Below are 15602 nucleotides of genomic sequence, written 5' to 3' on the forward strand. Positions count from 1 at the left end.
TGTGAGAACAAACTAATACACCATACTTCTTATCCACAGTCCTTCTATAGCTTGTGACACTACCTGCCCCGACCATCCAGACAAAAGCAGGAAAACTATAAAGTTTTTAAATATGAAAAAACTTTGTTCATTAGAAAAAAACTCAAAAACCAAAAATAAAAACTGCATTTAAAGATTTCTGGAAATTCACGTTAGTCCCTGTTTCTAACAAGCCAAAAAGAAGACCTAATAGTTTTTAAGTCTTTCTGTGCCAAAGGATAGAATTCAAGATTTGAAGAACATGATACAGGTCTTTTTGCAGACCTCCAAGCCTCTATTATTTTCTATTCTATAAATTTCAATGATCTGGCTCATCCTTTGAGTCTTCTTTCTTTCTTTTTTTTTTTTTTTTAATTTTTTTTTGATGGAGTCTCACTCTGTCGCTCAGGCTGGAGTGCAGTGGTGCTATCTCGGCTCACTGCAAGCTCCGCCTCCTGGGTTCACGCCATTCTCCTGCCTCAGCCTCCCGAGTAGCTGGGATTACAGGCACCCGCCACCATGCCTGGCTAATTTTTTGTATTGTTAGTAGAGACGGGATTTCACCGTGTCAGCCGGGATGGTCTCAATCTCCTGACCTCGTGATCTACCTGCCTTGGACTCCCCAAGTGCTGGGATTACAGGCCTGAGCCATCGCGCCTGGCCATCCTTTGAGTCTTATAGTTGCGAGGGTCCCATGCCTATATGCATGTTCATCAATTTGGACGCATTTTTTCCTGTTGTTCTGTCTATTGTCAATATCTCGTAACAACCTTAGATTTAATCCTCCAGAGAGAAGTTTTAGACTTTCCTATACTACGTTTCTTTCTGCTACGAAGCCTTCGCAAATACTGTATCTTTAGCTTGGAATCCTGTTTCTTTCTGGCTAACTCCTATTGACTTCTTTTGTGGTCTGTTCTTACAGGAAGTCTTCCTTGGCACTTTACATATTGATTAGGGTTCCCTTCTCCACATTTCTATGGGTCTCTGAGCTTATATCATTGGTAGACTTCTGTTAGGCTAATGCCATTCTTGTTCACTTATATATGTCTCTGCAATTTGATTTCCAACACCTAGCATAGTTGTTGGATGAGTGTAGTTCCAGCAAATAAAATAGTTCCATTTGTTGTTGGATGTTGTTGGTGCTCATGACTGACAGTATTATTCCCATTTCTAATTACTGGTATCAGTAAAGTATCTAGCTCGGCTACACTCTATACACTATGCAAAAAAGCATGGAGATCATTCCTACAACATCAGGGGTCCTCTCTCAGCTGTGACCCCTAATTTTATAAGTTGTCACCTTCTCCCTTTCTTTCCTTTCTGCTTTAAAATAGTTAATTCTAGAGGGTAACTATGACTGTTCTTTTTTCTTAATAGGAATATCTCACTGCTTATGGTGTGGTGAAGGAAATGTGTGAGCAAGCAAAGATCAACTGAGTCATGACTGGTTTGCAAAGCTTGCACTGCCCTGTAGTTTGTGGAGAGCCAGTGAAGGGTTTTAATTAAGGGAGGAACAAGGCTAGATTTTCATTTTAGATAGATCTCTCTTCTACCTCTGCAGAAGAGAGATTTGAGAGAAAAGTGAGAGGGAGCAGGGAAGTCAGTATTAAGGGTATTTAATACTGAAGACCAATATAGTAAGGGCCTATCCCCAGAGTCAGCAAATTTTTTTTCATAAAGTACCAGGAAGTACATATTTTAGACTTTGTGGGCCATATGGTCTCTGTCCCAATGACTTAACTCTGCCTCTGTAGCTGACAATGTAGACAAAATATAAATGAATGAACTTGTCTGTGTTCCAATAAAACTTTCTTATGAAATGTAAAATTAGAATTTCATATGTTACACAATATTATTATCATTAGTCACATAATAATTATTATTATTTTCATTCTTTAAAAGCATTAATAATGTAGCAACCATTCTTATTTGCTGGCTGCACAGAAACGGGCAGCATGCTAGATTTGGCCTATAAAGTATAATTTACTGACACCTGGCATCTACTATTTATTTGTTTGCAGAAGAGAAGAGGGATTTTTTGAATGTGCTGATAGGTAGTAGGTTTTGATTTACTAGTAATTCATGAGTTCCTAGAATAGTATGCATCAAATAATAAATATCCAAATATGTGTTGAATAAAGATAAATATATCAAAACTTGGTGACATCAGATTCTGGCCAGGAAGAAAACAAGAATAAATGTCATATTTTAAGTTGGTTGGTTCTTCTGCTCAGGACAAAGCATTAGCTGAATTTAAATTGATTAGGATCATCCACTAAACTTCCATGGTATCCAGAGTTTTTGTACCAATACTTCTAGAACTATTGCTGACTGAAAAGTTATCTTATTAGTATGTTTCCCGAAGAATATTTACCCTTTAACTGGGGATTACTATGAACTCTCCTTAATTGAGACATTAGCTTTAATTTATTTTCACTGCACTGGAGAAACAAAGACATATTTCTCAAAGATTTTCATTTACTATTATTATTATTAGCTTGAAATACAGACAATAGCAGTCAGGGCCTCAACATGGAAAATAAGGTGGAAAAATTATGTTACTTATATTACTATTTTTGTTCTCTAATTTAACTTTGTCTTAAGTTTCCCAAGGCCAAAATGAAGAAAACCATTGAAGTACCCTTTAAATTACTTTCTCTTCTCTCCCATTTCTTTCCTCCCTTCCATTTTGTTTCTCACATATTCCAATGACATTTCCAGGCTTAGAGACAATTCTCCCTCTCTCTCTGCTTTCCCTCCCTCCTTTCCTCTTTCTCCTTCTCTTTATTCAGACATTTATGTCCTTGAGACTTGTGGTTTCCTATAAAGTAACATGACTAATATTTAAAGTATAATTTATTATGTTTTTTGGTAGATATATACTAATATTTTCAGAATAGAATTATATACCTGGAATCCAAAAAATAACAGTCAAAAGGAAAAGAAACATATAAATGTGGCATTGTAAAAATGTATCTGCCAAGAGTCATCCACACAAATCATCTGGGGTAAAATGTGATGTCATTTTGGTTCAATCAAACAACCTTTAAGCACTAGAGCTGCATTTTCAGAGTTGTCACATGATGTGGGGCTCATAGAATTTTACTTTTGTAAGACAATCACACTTTTTAAATCTAAGAGATCTTTGAAATTCAGAACTAGAAAAAAAATGTCTAATTAAAAAATGGCATCAGGGAATGCAACAGTCTGATTGGGTCAATTGCTTCCTGCCCTAGTTTTATGAATTGAAATTACTTCTGCTTACTAATGGTATTAGAAAAAACATTAAGCTATTTCTACATATCAAGGTTAGACAGGTTAATGAAGAACAGGGTCCTCAGGCATCATTGTTTATAAAATTTGAGCAACCATGTACAAGTAAAAGTAGGATATTACGACATTACCATCGCATGAAGTGTTTTGAACATAACTAGCTTGAATTAATCTCTAGCATTCTTTTTCTGGTGATTAATTCTCTTTTTTCTTTAAGCTTCCCAATTTCTTAGAATTCTTATTCCAATTCTAGCCTATTTTCTAGGATTTTTGCTCTTTACTCTTATTTTAAAACTCTTTCTTTATCTTTTTGCTTTTCTATATATGTAGAAAAATGTTTTCTAAGTATTTCTGTTAATTGATTAAACTATTTTCTCTCCAGTGATTAAAATCATGAACAAAATTATATAACCCCAAATACTATCTTTTGCATCTCTCTAACTCTTAAAACCAGGGAGAAATATTTTTAAAGAAGGTTTGGAAGACACAGAGATCTTATTTGGATCCTAGATCCCTTAATTCTACTTTTCTAAAAACTAAGAAACAAAACAAAAAACGTTTAATTCAAACTGTTTTAAAAATCCTATAATCTGTATTCATTTTTGTTAGAATTGAGTGCTTAATTCCCTCATTAATTAACACCTTTATTTTTTTCAATATATTTATTAAACCTATGCTATGAAGAAGGTACTTTGGTACATTTCGTGATTAAAAAAAAGATCTTGAGGCATAATAACCACCTCAAGAAACTAAGAAGAGTTGAATGATAGATGTATGTTTATATCTTCTTATTAGTATATGATACCAGGCAATACAAATTGGAAATATAAAATCCTTAAAAAACACAAAACTAAATATTGATCATAAATCATGGAAATATTTGAGTGGATAACACAAAATTCACCTTTAGAGAAAGAAGTATTTCATTGTCACCTTGAAGATGTAATTTATAAAGACAGCCAGTAGAAGAGAGTTAGATAAAAATTTGGTTATTCTAGAATTCCAGGCAAAGCAAGTTTACGTAATTGATTAAAGTTTGAGAAAATAGAGCCAATGAGGTACAGTGAATTTATTTTGTAGGGGTATGGTTTATGGAAGTTAATCTTGAGCTATGATATGATATATGATCTTGAGATATGATATGAGCTATGATATGATAGTAAAAACGGATAGCAACGGAAACATTAGAATGGTAAGTTATGTCAGTTCTATTTTTCCTTAGGAGTATTTACAGACCTTAAGGCAGGAGCTTAAGGGTAATTTGGACCTTATGAGCCACATAGATCATGATAAATAATCACATTTGTAGTAATTTTGGTGCCTTCATGTAAGCAAGTGTGCAATGAGTTTTGGCATGGCATTTCGGAGACGTATAGAAATTCTAGTTATTTATAAATGTTAAGTTTAAAAGAGGTCTGGAACCAGATACTGACTTTAAATACTAACAAAGTTTAATTACTTCTAAATCCCCCAGTTTTGCCTGTTTGAGGGTCACCAGGTGGTCTTTGCTTCCTTCTACATTCCTCCAAGAAGGAGTTTTCGTCTCTGAGACCTGTTCGGTGATCACTGGGTGATTTTTGCTCTTCTCAATAACCACCATTTACCTCACTACTGTAGATTTTCTCTGCAGTCACAAACCTCCCTGACAAGAGGGCAACTTTTCAGAGCTATTTCTGTGGATTGTAGCCCCTCCAAATAGTCATAGCAAAATATGCCAAAGAAGTGTGAACCCAAAAGTATCTGAGACAGGTCTTGATTAATTTAGAAAGTTTATTTTTCCAAGGTTAAGGACGTGCCTGTGACACAGCCTCAGGAGGCCCTGAAGACATGTGCCCAAGGTAGTCAGATCACAGCTTGCTGTCATACATTTTAGGGAGACATGAGACATCAGTCAATATGTATAAGATGTACGTTGGTTTATTCCGGCCAAGTGGGACCACTCAAAGTAAGTCTTCCAGTTTATAGGTAGATAAGAGACAAAAGGTTGCGTTCTTTTGGGACTTTGATCATTTTTTCACTGAATACGCAACTTACATGAGAAAGGAGGGTAGAGGGATAGTCACTTATGTCTTTAGTCTGACTCATTGAATATGCATTTTTATGTAAACGATAGGACAGAGGTAGCAATCAGATATGCATTTGTCTCAGGTGAGCAGAGGAATGACTGAATTCTCACTGTCCTTTGCTGGCACCTGTGAAATAAGCTAGTAATTTACATGACTGGGGTAAAATTCAACAGAAGTGTTCTAGGGTGCAGACCTTGAGGCCCACAAGGAAATTCCCGTGGGCAAATTGTGAAGGAGGTGTGTAGTTGTTTTTAATTTGTAGCTAACTTATAAAATAATAAAATAGGAGGCAGGTTTGCCTAACGCAGTACCCAGCTTGACTTTCCCTTCTGGTTTAGGAAGGGAAATAGGAAAATAAATCTTTGGATTTATACAGAAATATATAGAGAAGTATATTTTCAAGTAAAATGTGCTGGTTTCCTTCGGTTCCCCGTTTGAAATTTAATTTTCAGAAAGTTTCACATAATAGAGAAGAATCGGTAGCTATGTAGAGATTTGGGTTAGAAGTTTCGAGACAAGAGGAGGAGAAAGCATATATAGGAAAACAGGGGAAAAAACTCTCAAATACACTACCATATACCTTTCTTTTTTTTTTTTGAGGCAGAGTCTTGCTCTGTTGCCCAGACTGGGGTAAAGTGGCGCGATCTTGGCTCACTGCAAGCTCCGCCTCCCGGGTTCATGCCATTCTCCTGCCTCAGCCTCCTGAGTAGCTGGGAGTACAGGTGCCCGCCACCGCGCCTGGCTAATTTTTTGTATTTTTAGTAGAGATGGGGTTTCACCGTGTTAGCCAGGATGGTCTCGATCTCCTGACCTCGTGATCCACCCACTTCGGCCTCCAAAAGTGCTGGGATTACAAGCGTGAGCCACCGTGCCTGGACACCACATACCTTTTTAAATCCGTCTATTAGTCCTCCAAATAGGTCAGTTCACTTAAACAGCTCTGTCTCTTTGCAGGAGGTGCATTGCAGACGGGGCCCATCAAGGTTAGGTCTCTATGCAGTGTAAGAATAAGGAAATTTAATAAGAGACTTTTCTATGTAAACAAACAAACAAACAAAAACTCACAAAGCTTAACGTCTGGAGTATTCTCCAAGCTACTTTCTGAGTCTGAATAGCAGTTCACTGAGAAGATTTCTGAATGTGAGCTAAAGTATTTTCAGCTGGAGCAGAGCAGGCAGTGACAAACTGACAGAATTTCCTGGTTTGCAGTTTGAATGTCATAAAGCTTGTCCATCCGCAACCATCAAGGTAATTTCTCTGAATTGTATTTATCAAGTTGACCAGCTTCAGCATTCAAAGCCACAGGAAAAGCAGTTTCAATTTTAGTGAAAATTGAAAAAAAACAGAAGGATAGGAGGAAATTTGAAAAATATTAGTTTGGAGATTCAAAGCTTAATATTGAAAAAAACTAAAAGAATTCAGTATCTAGTCCAGATTGTAGATAAAGAATAAAATCCTCAAAATAATGAGCTAGAATCTAATAACAGATGTACTATAATTGCCTTTTTTAAACACAATTTTTCTCTCCACATTCATTTCCGTTTCTAGCAAAGATATTTACAGTCAGACTAATTCATTTGAAACGTAAGTTTAGACTCATTAACTTGGCAAGATTATTTGCATAAAGTGCAACAAGAATAGTGATTGATAATATAGGGTTTAAAAAATATATGGTTTGCTGGAACTCTTTTGTAAGTGACTTCAGGTTATATTTTTAAAAGGCCTGTGAAGGCTAGGAGTCAAGAGAAAGCTTTACCATCTGACTGCATCTGTAATACTTCTACAAATTGGTAAATTCGTCTTTTCTCAAAGTTCTCAAAATGTTTTGAAATTCCTGGACCTGTCAGAAAGTTACATTCCTTACTTATCACAAACCCAGAAACCCTTATAAGGAAGTGTGTAGACAAGGTATTTCAGGCCAGTTTTTCCAAGGGACTTTTATTGGCTTTATAATTCAACTTCGGTTCCTGAAAGCTATCTGGTCAGATCAGAAAATATGACATTACTTTTAAAACCTCAGTGAAAGAACCGGGTTTCCAGTTGTGTGTTGTTAAAAAAGATATTCTTATTGAAATTATGCAAATAATTTAAGAATACTCAAGAATAAATTCTAAATTCTAGAGAGATTAGGTAAAGAGGAAAGTAAATATGTCAGTTCTGTTTACGGAAGTATGCATTACCAAATTGCTGCAAATTATATATAGGTTAAAACAAAGTTAACTTAAATCTGGAAAATAAAAAAATAATGAGGAATATTTTAAACAAAAACTCATTTAAAATTATAATATTTTGTCAGTTCAATCCCATACAATTAATTCTTAATTTGCTTAATGTTAGGTTAGCAGTTTTTTGAGCCCAGTTTTGTTTTAAATTAGATTTCTGGAAATTTAGTCTAATGGCATAGATTCAAAGTTATTAGAGTCTTATATTTCTTAGGGTTCTTTTTGTTCTTTCCATATACAGATATACCTCATTTTATTGGACTTCATTGTATTGCACTCTGAAGATACTGCATTTTTAACAAATTGAAGTTTTGTGGCAACACAATGTAGAATAGTTCTATTGGTCCCATTTTTTTCCATTAGCATGTAATCACTTCATGTTTCTGTGCCACATTTTGGTAATTCTCATAATATTTCAAAATTTTAATTATTATTATATCTGTTATGATGATCTGTGATTACTGATCTTTGCTATTACTGTTATCATCTTGGCGGGTACCACAAACCACACCCATAGAAGGCAGCAAAGTTAATTAACAAATACCGTGTGTGTTCAGACTGCTCCACTGACCAGCTTCTCCTCAAGCCTCCCTAGCTATTTCTTGACATGCAAAAATATTGAAATTAAGACAATTAGTAACACTGCAATGACCTCTAAATGTTCAAGTAAAAGGAAGGGTCACATGTCTCTCACTTAAAGTCAAAAGCTAGAAATGATAAAGTTTAGTAAGGAAGGCATGTCCAACGCTGAGATAGGCCACAAGCTAGGCTCCTTCACCAAACAGCCAAGTCGTGAATGCAAAGAAAAAGTTCTTGGAGGAAGTTAAAACTGCTACTCTAGTGAACATGTAAATGATATGAAAGTGCAGAAGCCTTTTGCTGATATGGAGAAAGTTTTAGTGGTCTGGATAAAAGATCAAACCAGCTGCAACATTGCATGAAGCCAAAGTGTAATCCAGAGCAAAAACCTAACTCTTTAATTATATCTAGGGTGAGAGAAACTGGCTACACTAAACAACAGATTATCAATCAGATGAAACAGACCTCTTGGACTCTCATAGCTAGAGAGAAGAAGTCAATGACTGACTTCAAAGCTTCATAGAAATGGTGGGGAGAGGCTTTAAATGACTGGCTATAGGCACTTAACCCTCATCTCCTGCATAGAAGGACAGTGAGTAGATAACCACACATTGAATACAGCATTTAAGAGAGAACACTGGAATTCTGCAGGGAAATGACAGCGAACATCTGAGACACAGGAAGAAAGGGAAACAAGGCAGCTGAACCAACTGGGATTAGCTGGGAGCCTGTGGAGGCTCCCCAGTGTAGGGAAAAGGTAACTGAGCAACTCCTAGAGGTCCACATTTTCAATGAAAACTCCCACAATCTTGGCCTAAGAAAGCCCCTTGGCTATTGCAGGCCCTGAGACTAGGATAGACGGCTGTCTAGAGTCTGAGCAACCACACGGTTCCAGAGAAGGAGTCCATGCTGGGTGCTACACACTTCTTGAGACCTAAGCAGCTGCTGAATGGAGATATTATAAGAGCCCAGCCTCCATCAGACTGTTGGAGGCTTTTCCACATCCTGGAACCCAACTAACATTTTCGCATGCCCACCTGGAGGGCTACGGAGACGGAACACCAGCTGGCACTTCCAGTGTGCCCAGGTTGTGAGAACTCTATCTCACACAATGTTCTGCACCCTGGGGAATGCTGGGTGCAGCACACCAGGGTGGCTGCAGCTATGACAAAGGGAGCTGGAGCACATGCTTTCCAGAACCTGCGAGCTGCCCGACTAGGACTGCTGCCACTCACAGCAACCCTGATCCCATCCCTGCAGCAGGGTGGCCATGCCCCACCATGCACCTTCAGTGGGCCTGGAGATGAGCCCCGTGAAATGCCATGCCGGGGCTTGAGGACAGGCTTGCCCTGTTCACTGCTACCACCACCCGGGCATGCCCAAGGGCCTGAGGATGACCCACCCCACCTTTAGACTCAGACACATGTGTGAAGTATCAAGAGTTCTGAAAAAAGACCCAGGCTGCTTGCTACAGGAACACAAGAACACCAACTGGGGCATAGGGATTGCTCCACCTGGCCTACCACAGCCTATGCCCATGTGCACCATTAGAGGCAGTGAGGGCTGATTCACCCCACCTATTGTCCCAGGTGCATGTGTGCAATATTAGAAGGTCTGACAAATGGTGCAGCTTCCCTGTTGCTGGTACTCAAGCATGCGATCCGGGAACCTGGAGATCATCCTTTTCTGTCAATCACATCCTGTGTTTGTGCACACTACTGGGGTCCTGAGGACAGGCCCACCCCACCTGGTGCGAACTCCCTATATGGAAGAACTCTGTCTGGGAACCTGAGGATCAATTTTCCTTGCCTGCTGCTTCTGGTGCACACATGCACCATTAGAGAGCCTTTAAAAAGGCCCAGATTGTCAGCCACTGGTGCCCAAGCATGTCATATAGCGGCCTGAGATTCACTCCACACCACCCACTATCACAGGTATCTGTGCGCTACTCCTGGGGGCCCTGAGGGCAAGCCAGCCCAACCTGCTGCCACCACCACTGCTAACACCAAAGTGTGCCACCTGAGAACGGAGGGTTGGCCTGCCTTTGATAGTCATTGATGATACAAAACCTGCTGCCCACAATCCCAGTTCACTGCTAGCACCGTCATTATCCAAGCAAGCAGCCTGGAAGCTTAAGAATCAACTTACCTAGGTCTGCTATTAGTGCCCACGTATGCCTCCAGTGAAGCCAATAACAGAAAGGCTTACCTAGCTCACAGCAACAACTACTGTGGACCAAAAACTAGTTTATTCTGACACATCTGTCCCTAGCAGAGCCTGATACAGCTTTCACTGACAAGTGCAGGATAGGAAACTGTGGAAATCACAGACACCACTGATGCTGATTACAACCAAAGTAATCATACAAAAACTATACTTCATACACACAGAATCAAGTCTAAAGTTCCCTACCCAAACAACACTGTAGAAACACCTACAGAAAAGAATGTCTTTCCCTAGGAAAGTAAATCAGAAAGAATTGGAAGAAGGGACTATTACAACTCATGTGCAGATACGAACATACGGAGCCAAGAAACATGAAAAAGCAAGAAAACATGATGCTTTTAAAGTAACACAATAATTCTCCAGCAACAGATTTCAACCAAAACAACTCCATGAAATACCCGAGAAACAATTGAAATTAAGACGAAAGAAGCTTAGTGAGATAAAAGAGAACACAGAAAATTAATACAAAACAATCAGAAAAATGATTTATAATCTGAATGGGAATTCAACAGAGATTAAAAAAACAAATTCTGTATTAAAAAATTATAATAAATAAAACAAAACTGTAATCAAGGGCTTCAAGTAGAATAAAGAATTACAGAACTTGAAGACAGGTGTTTGGGAATAACCCAATCAGCATATATATATGTATATATAATATATATATGTATATGTAATATATATGTATATATAATATATATATGTATATGTAATATATATGTATATATAATGTATATACTGATACACATCTATATCTATCTATCTATAGATATCTATATATCAGTATATATATCTACTATGATAGATCTATATATATATCAGTATATATATATCAATAGATAGATATATATAGATATACTGAAATACGTAGATTATATACTGATATATATATTTATTTTACTCTATATATAGAGAGAATACGAATAATAAAGCTTACATAAATATGGCAGAATGTAAAGTGACCAAATGTTTGAGTTTTGGGTCTTTCAGAAGGGAAAGAGATAGGCAGAAATTATACCAAAAACAAAAACAAAATTCTACCTAACAGCAACAACAAAAAGTAGCAGAAAATTTCCTAAGCCTGAGTCTTAGAAGAAATTTAGATATTTGTATATAAGAAGCTCAAAGACAAAAAAGTACAATACAGAAAGCCTTGGCAAAGTTTAATTATCACCAAAGTGTCAAAAGTCAAAGACAAAGAAAGAACTGTGAAAACAGCAACATAAAAGCATCCAGTCACATATAAAGGAACCCCCATCGGACTAACAGCAGATTTCTGAGCAGAAATTTTAAAGCCAAGAGAGAATGAGAGATTATATTCCCAGTACTAAAAACAAACAAACAGCAACAACAACAACAAAACCCTATACTCAGCAAAGCTATCCTTCAAAAGTGAAAGAGGAATAGTTTTTCCCAAATAAGTAAGTACATAAATAAATAAATAAATTACTTGAGGGACCTAATCACCACTAGATCAGCCCAACAGAAAATGCTTAAGGGAGCCCTAAATCTGGAAGTGAAAGGCTATTATCTACTATCATAAAAACAAATGAAAGTATAAAACTCCTTGTTAGAGTAGACACAGAATTGAGAAGGAGCAAAAACTCAAGTGTTGCCCATATTGAAAAACACCAACCAGAAGGACAAAAACAATAGAAAGAAATAAACAAACAATAAAAGAAAAAAGAAAACAACAACAAAATATATACAAAACAATCAGAAAAGGACAGGAATTAGTTCTTACCTATTAATAATAACCTTGAATATAAATAGCTCAAATTACCTACTTAAAAGATATAGACATGCTGAATAGATAAAAAGCACTACCTAATTGTAAGTTGCTTACAATAATCTCACTTCACCTGTAAAGGGACATACAGACTGAAAGTGATTGGATGGAAAATGTTTCCCACACACACAGAAGCCAAAAATGAGCAAAAGCAGCTATACCTAATAAGGTAAAACCAACTTTAAGTCAAAAACAGTACAAAAAAAAAAAAAAAAAAGCACATTAAATAATGATAAAAGGATCTATTCAACAAGAAGATATAACAATTCTAAATATATATACGCCCAAACCAAAGTATCCAGAAATATAAGTTAAACATGATTAGATCTAAATAGAAAGATAGACTCCATTACAGTAATAGTCGGTGACTTCGACATCCTAGTCTCAGCATTATACAAATCATCTAGACAAAAAATCCACAAATAAACATTGCATTTAAATTTCATTTAGACCTAACTGGCATTTACAGAATATTCCATCCCACAGCTGCAGAATACACATTCTTCTCATGAGCACATGGAGCATTCTTTAAGACAAAGTATATGTTAGGCAAACAAAACAAAACAAACAAACAAAAACTCAGTAAATTGATAAAAACCAAAATTTATTAAGTATCTTCGGAGACCACCATAATACAAAATCAAAAAAAAAAAACAAAAAAAAAAAAAACAAAAAAACAACAACAACAAAAAGAAAAAGCAAGAAATCAAGAACAAGAGAAACACTGAAAACTGTACAAATATATAGAAATTAACCAACATGATCTTGTTGACCATTGGGTTAGTGAAGAATTAAGAAACAATTTTAAAAATATACTTGAAACAAATGGAAGTGTAAAGACAGCATAGTAAAACTTATGGGATACAGCAAAAGGAGTACTAAGAGGAAGGAACAAATGCCCATATCAAAAAACAGATTTCAAACCAAATTATGCACCACAAGGGACTAACAAATTAAGAACAAACCAAACCTAAATTCAGAAGGAAAGAAATAACAGAGATCAAAGCAGAATTAAGTGAAATAAAGGGTAAAGTCACAGTACAAAAATCAATGAATCTAAAAGTTGTTTTCTTAACCAATAAACAAAATAAAAACACCACTTTCTAGACTAACCATGAAAAAAACAGAGAAGACTGAAATCTTAACATAATCATACATTAAAAAGGAAATATTAAAACTGATACCACAGAAATACAAATGACTCTTACAGACCATTATAAACAACTATATGTTAATAAATTGGAAGATCTGGAGGAAAATAATAAATTTCTGAACATATACAATCTAACAAGATTACATCAGAAATAAATAGAAAACCTGACCAGTCCTATAATAAGTAATGACATTGAATTAGTAATAAAATATCTCCCTCCAAAATAGCTTTTGACTAGATGGTTTTACTGCCAAATTGTTCCAAGCTTATAAAGAAGAGCTAATATCAATTCTTCTCAAACTATTTTAAAAAATTGGAGAAGGAAATTCTTCCTAATTCCTTCTCCCAGGCCACCATTATCCTGATACCAAACTCAGACATAAACATACACACACACTCACAAATACATACAAACACACACGCACCCCACTTCAAGCCAATATCCACCATGAATAAAGGCACAAAAATCCTCAACAAAATATGAGCAAGCCAAATCCGATGGCACCTCTAAAAGATAATACACTATGATCAAACAGGATTTATCCAAGGGATACAAGGATAATTCAGCATAAGCAAATTAATAAGTGTGATACATTACATCAGCAGAATTAACTACAAAAAATATATGATCATCTTAATAGATGCAGCAAAAGGATGTGATAAAATCAACGTTTCATCATCTCTTCATGATAAAAACTCTCAAGCATAGAAGAAACACACCTCAACATAATAAAGGCCATGTCTGACAAACCCATAGCTAACATCATGCTGAATGGGGAAAAGCTAAAAGCTTTTCTCTAAGAACTAGAAAACACCATAAACGATAATTTTCATCAGTTCTATTCGACAGAGTACTAGAGGTCCTAGCTAAAACAGGCAAGATAAAGAAATACAAGGCACCCAAATTGAAACAAGAAAGTACAATTATTCCTTTTTGCAAATGACAGGATTTTAAATTTAGAAAAACCTAGACTCCACCAAAAAATTCTTAGAACAGATAAACACATTCAGTCAAGTAACAGGTTATAAAATCAACTTATAAAAATTAGTAACATTTCTGAACAATCTGAAAAATAAACCAAGAAATAATTTACCAAATGTAAGTTCCTTTTACAATAGCTACAAAAAAAAAAAAAAATAAAGATACCTAGGAATAAATTTAACCATGGAGGAAAAAGGCCTTTTTAAGGAAAACTACAAAATATTGACGAAATAAATTGAAGATGTTACAAATAAATGGAAAAAATCCTATGCTCATGGATTGAAATGATTAATATCCTTAAAATGATCATACTACCAAAAGTAGTCCACAGTTTCAAAGCAATCCGTGTAAATATACCAATGTCACTCATCACAGAAATGGAAAAGAAAACCCTAAAATTTGTATGGAATCATAAAAGAGCCCTAATAACTAAATTATTTCCGAACAATAAAAACAAAACTGGAGGCATCACAATACCTGAATTTAAAATATACTCCAAGACTGTAATAACCAAATAGCATGTGTTGGCATAAAACCAGACACACTGGCCAATAAAACAGAATAAAGAACCCAGAAATTAACCCACATATTTACAGTCAACTGATTTGCAACAAAGGTGCCAAGACTATACATTTGGGAAAGGATGTCCTCTTCAGTAAATGGTGTGGGAAAACTGGATATCCATGGGCGGAAAAATGAAACTAGGCCTCTATCTTTCATTACATCAAAACATCAACTCAAAGTGGATTAAAGACTTAAAACTCAAAACTATAAAGTTACTAGGCAAAACCATAGAGGAAATGCGTTAGAACATTGGTGTAAGCAAAGATTTTATGGTTAAGACTTCAAAAGCACAGGCAAAAAAAAAAAAAAAAAAAAAAAAAAACAAATAGGACCTAGGACCATATTAAACTAAAAAGGCTTCTGTACAGCAAAGGAAACAATCAATAACAGAATGAAGAGACTAACTGTTGAACAGAAGAAAATATTTGCAAACTCTTCAGTCAGCAATACACTAAAATTAAGAATATATAAGAAATTCAAAGAACTCAACACCAGTAAAACGATCACATTTAAAAGCAGACACAAGATCTGAATAGACATTTCTCAACAGAAGACATACAAATGGCCAGCAAGGATATAAAGATGTTCAACATCACTACTCAGCAGGCAAATGAGGATCAATACCACAATGTAATATCATCTTACCCCAGTTAGAATGGCTATTATCAGACAGACAAACAAATGAATGCCGGTGAGAAGGCAGATAAAAGGGATTTCTTATACACTGTTA

At 35.8% G+C, this 15602-nt stretch overlaps 1 long non-coding RNA gene across 1 annotated transcript in view; it reads right to left on the reverse strand.

The window, feature by feature from the left end:
- Window positions 1-15602, reverse strand: part of LOC126954344 (uncharacterized) — a 105891-nt gene that overhangs the window by 80045 nt on the left and 10244 nt on the right. Inside the window, exon 2 of the long non-coding RNA XR_007725598.1 lies at window positions 6245-6349. This is a non-coding gene — a long non-coding RNA (uncharacterized LOC126954344). The remainder of the gene's footprint in view (window positions 1-6244; window positions 6350-15602) is intronic.

Source organism: Macaca thibetana, chromosome 5 (assembly GCF_024542745.1).
Source record: "Macaca thibetana thibetana isolate TM-01 chromosome 5, ASM2454274v1, whole genome shotgun sequence".
In the NCBI taxonomy this organism is placed as follows: domain Eukaryota; kingdom Metazoa; phylum Chordata; class Mammalia; order Primates; family Cercopithecidae; genus Macaca; species Macaca thibetana.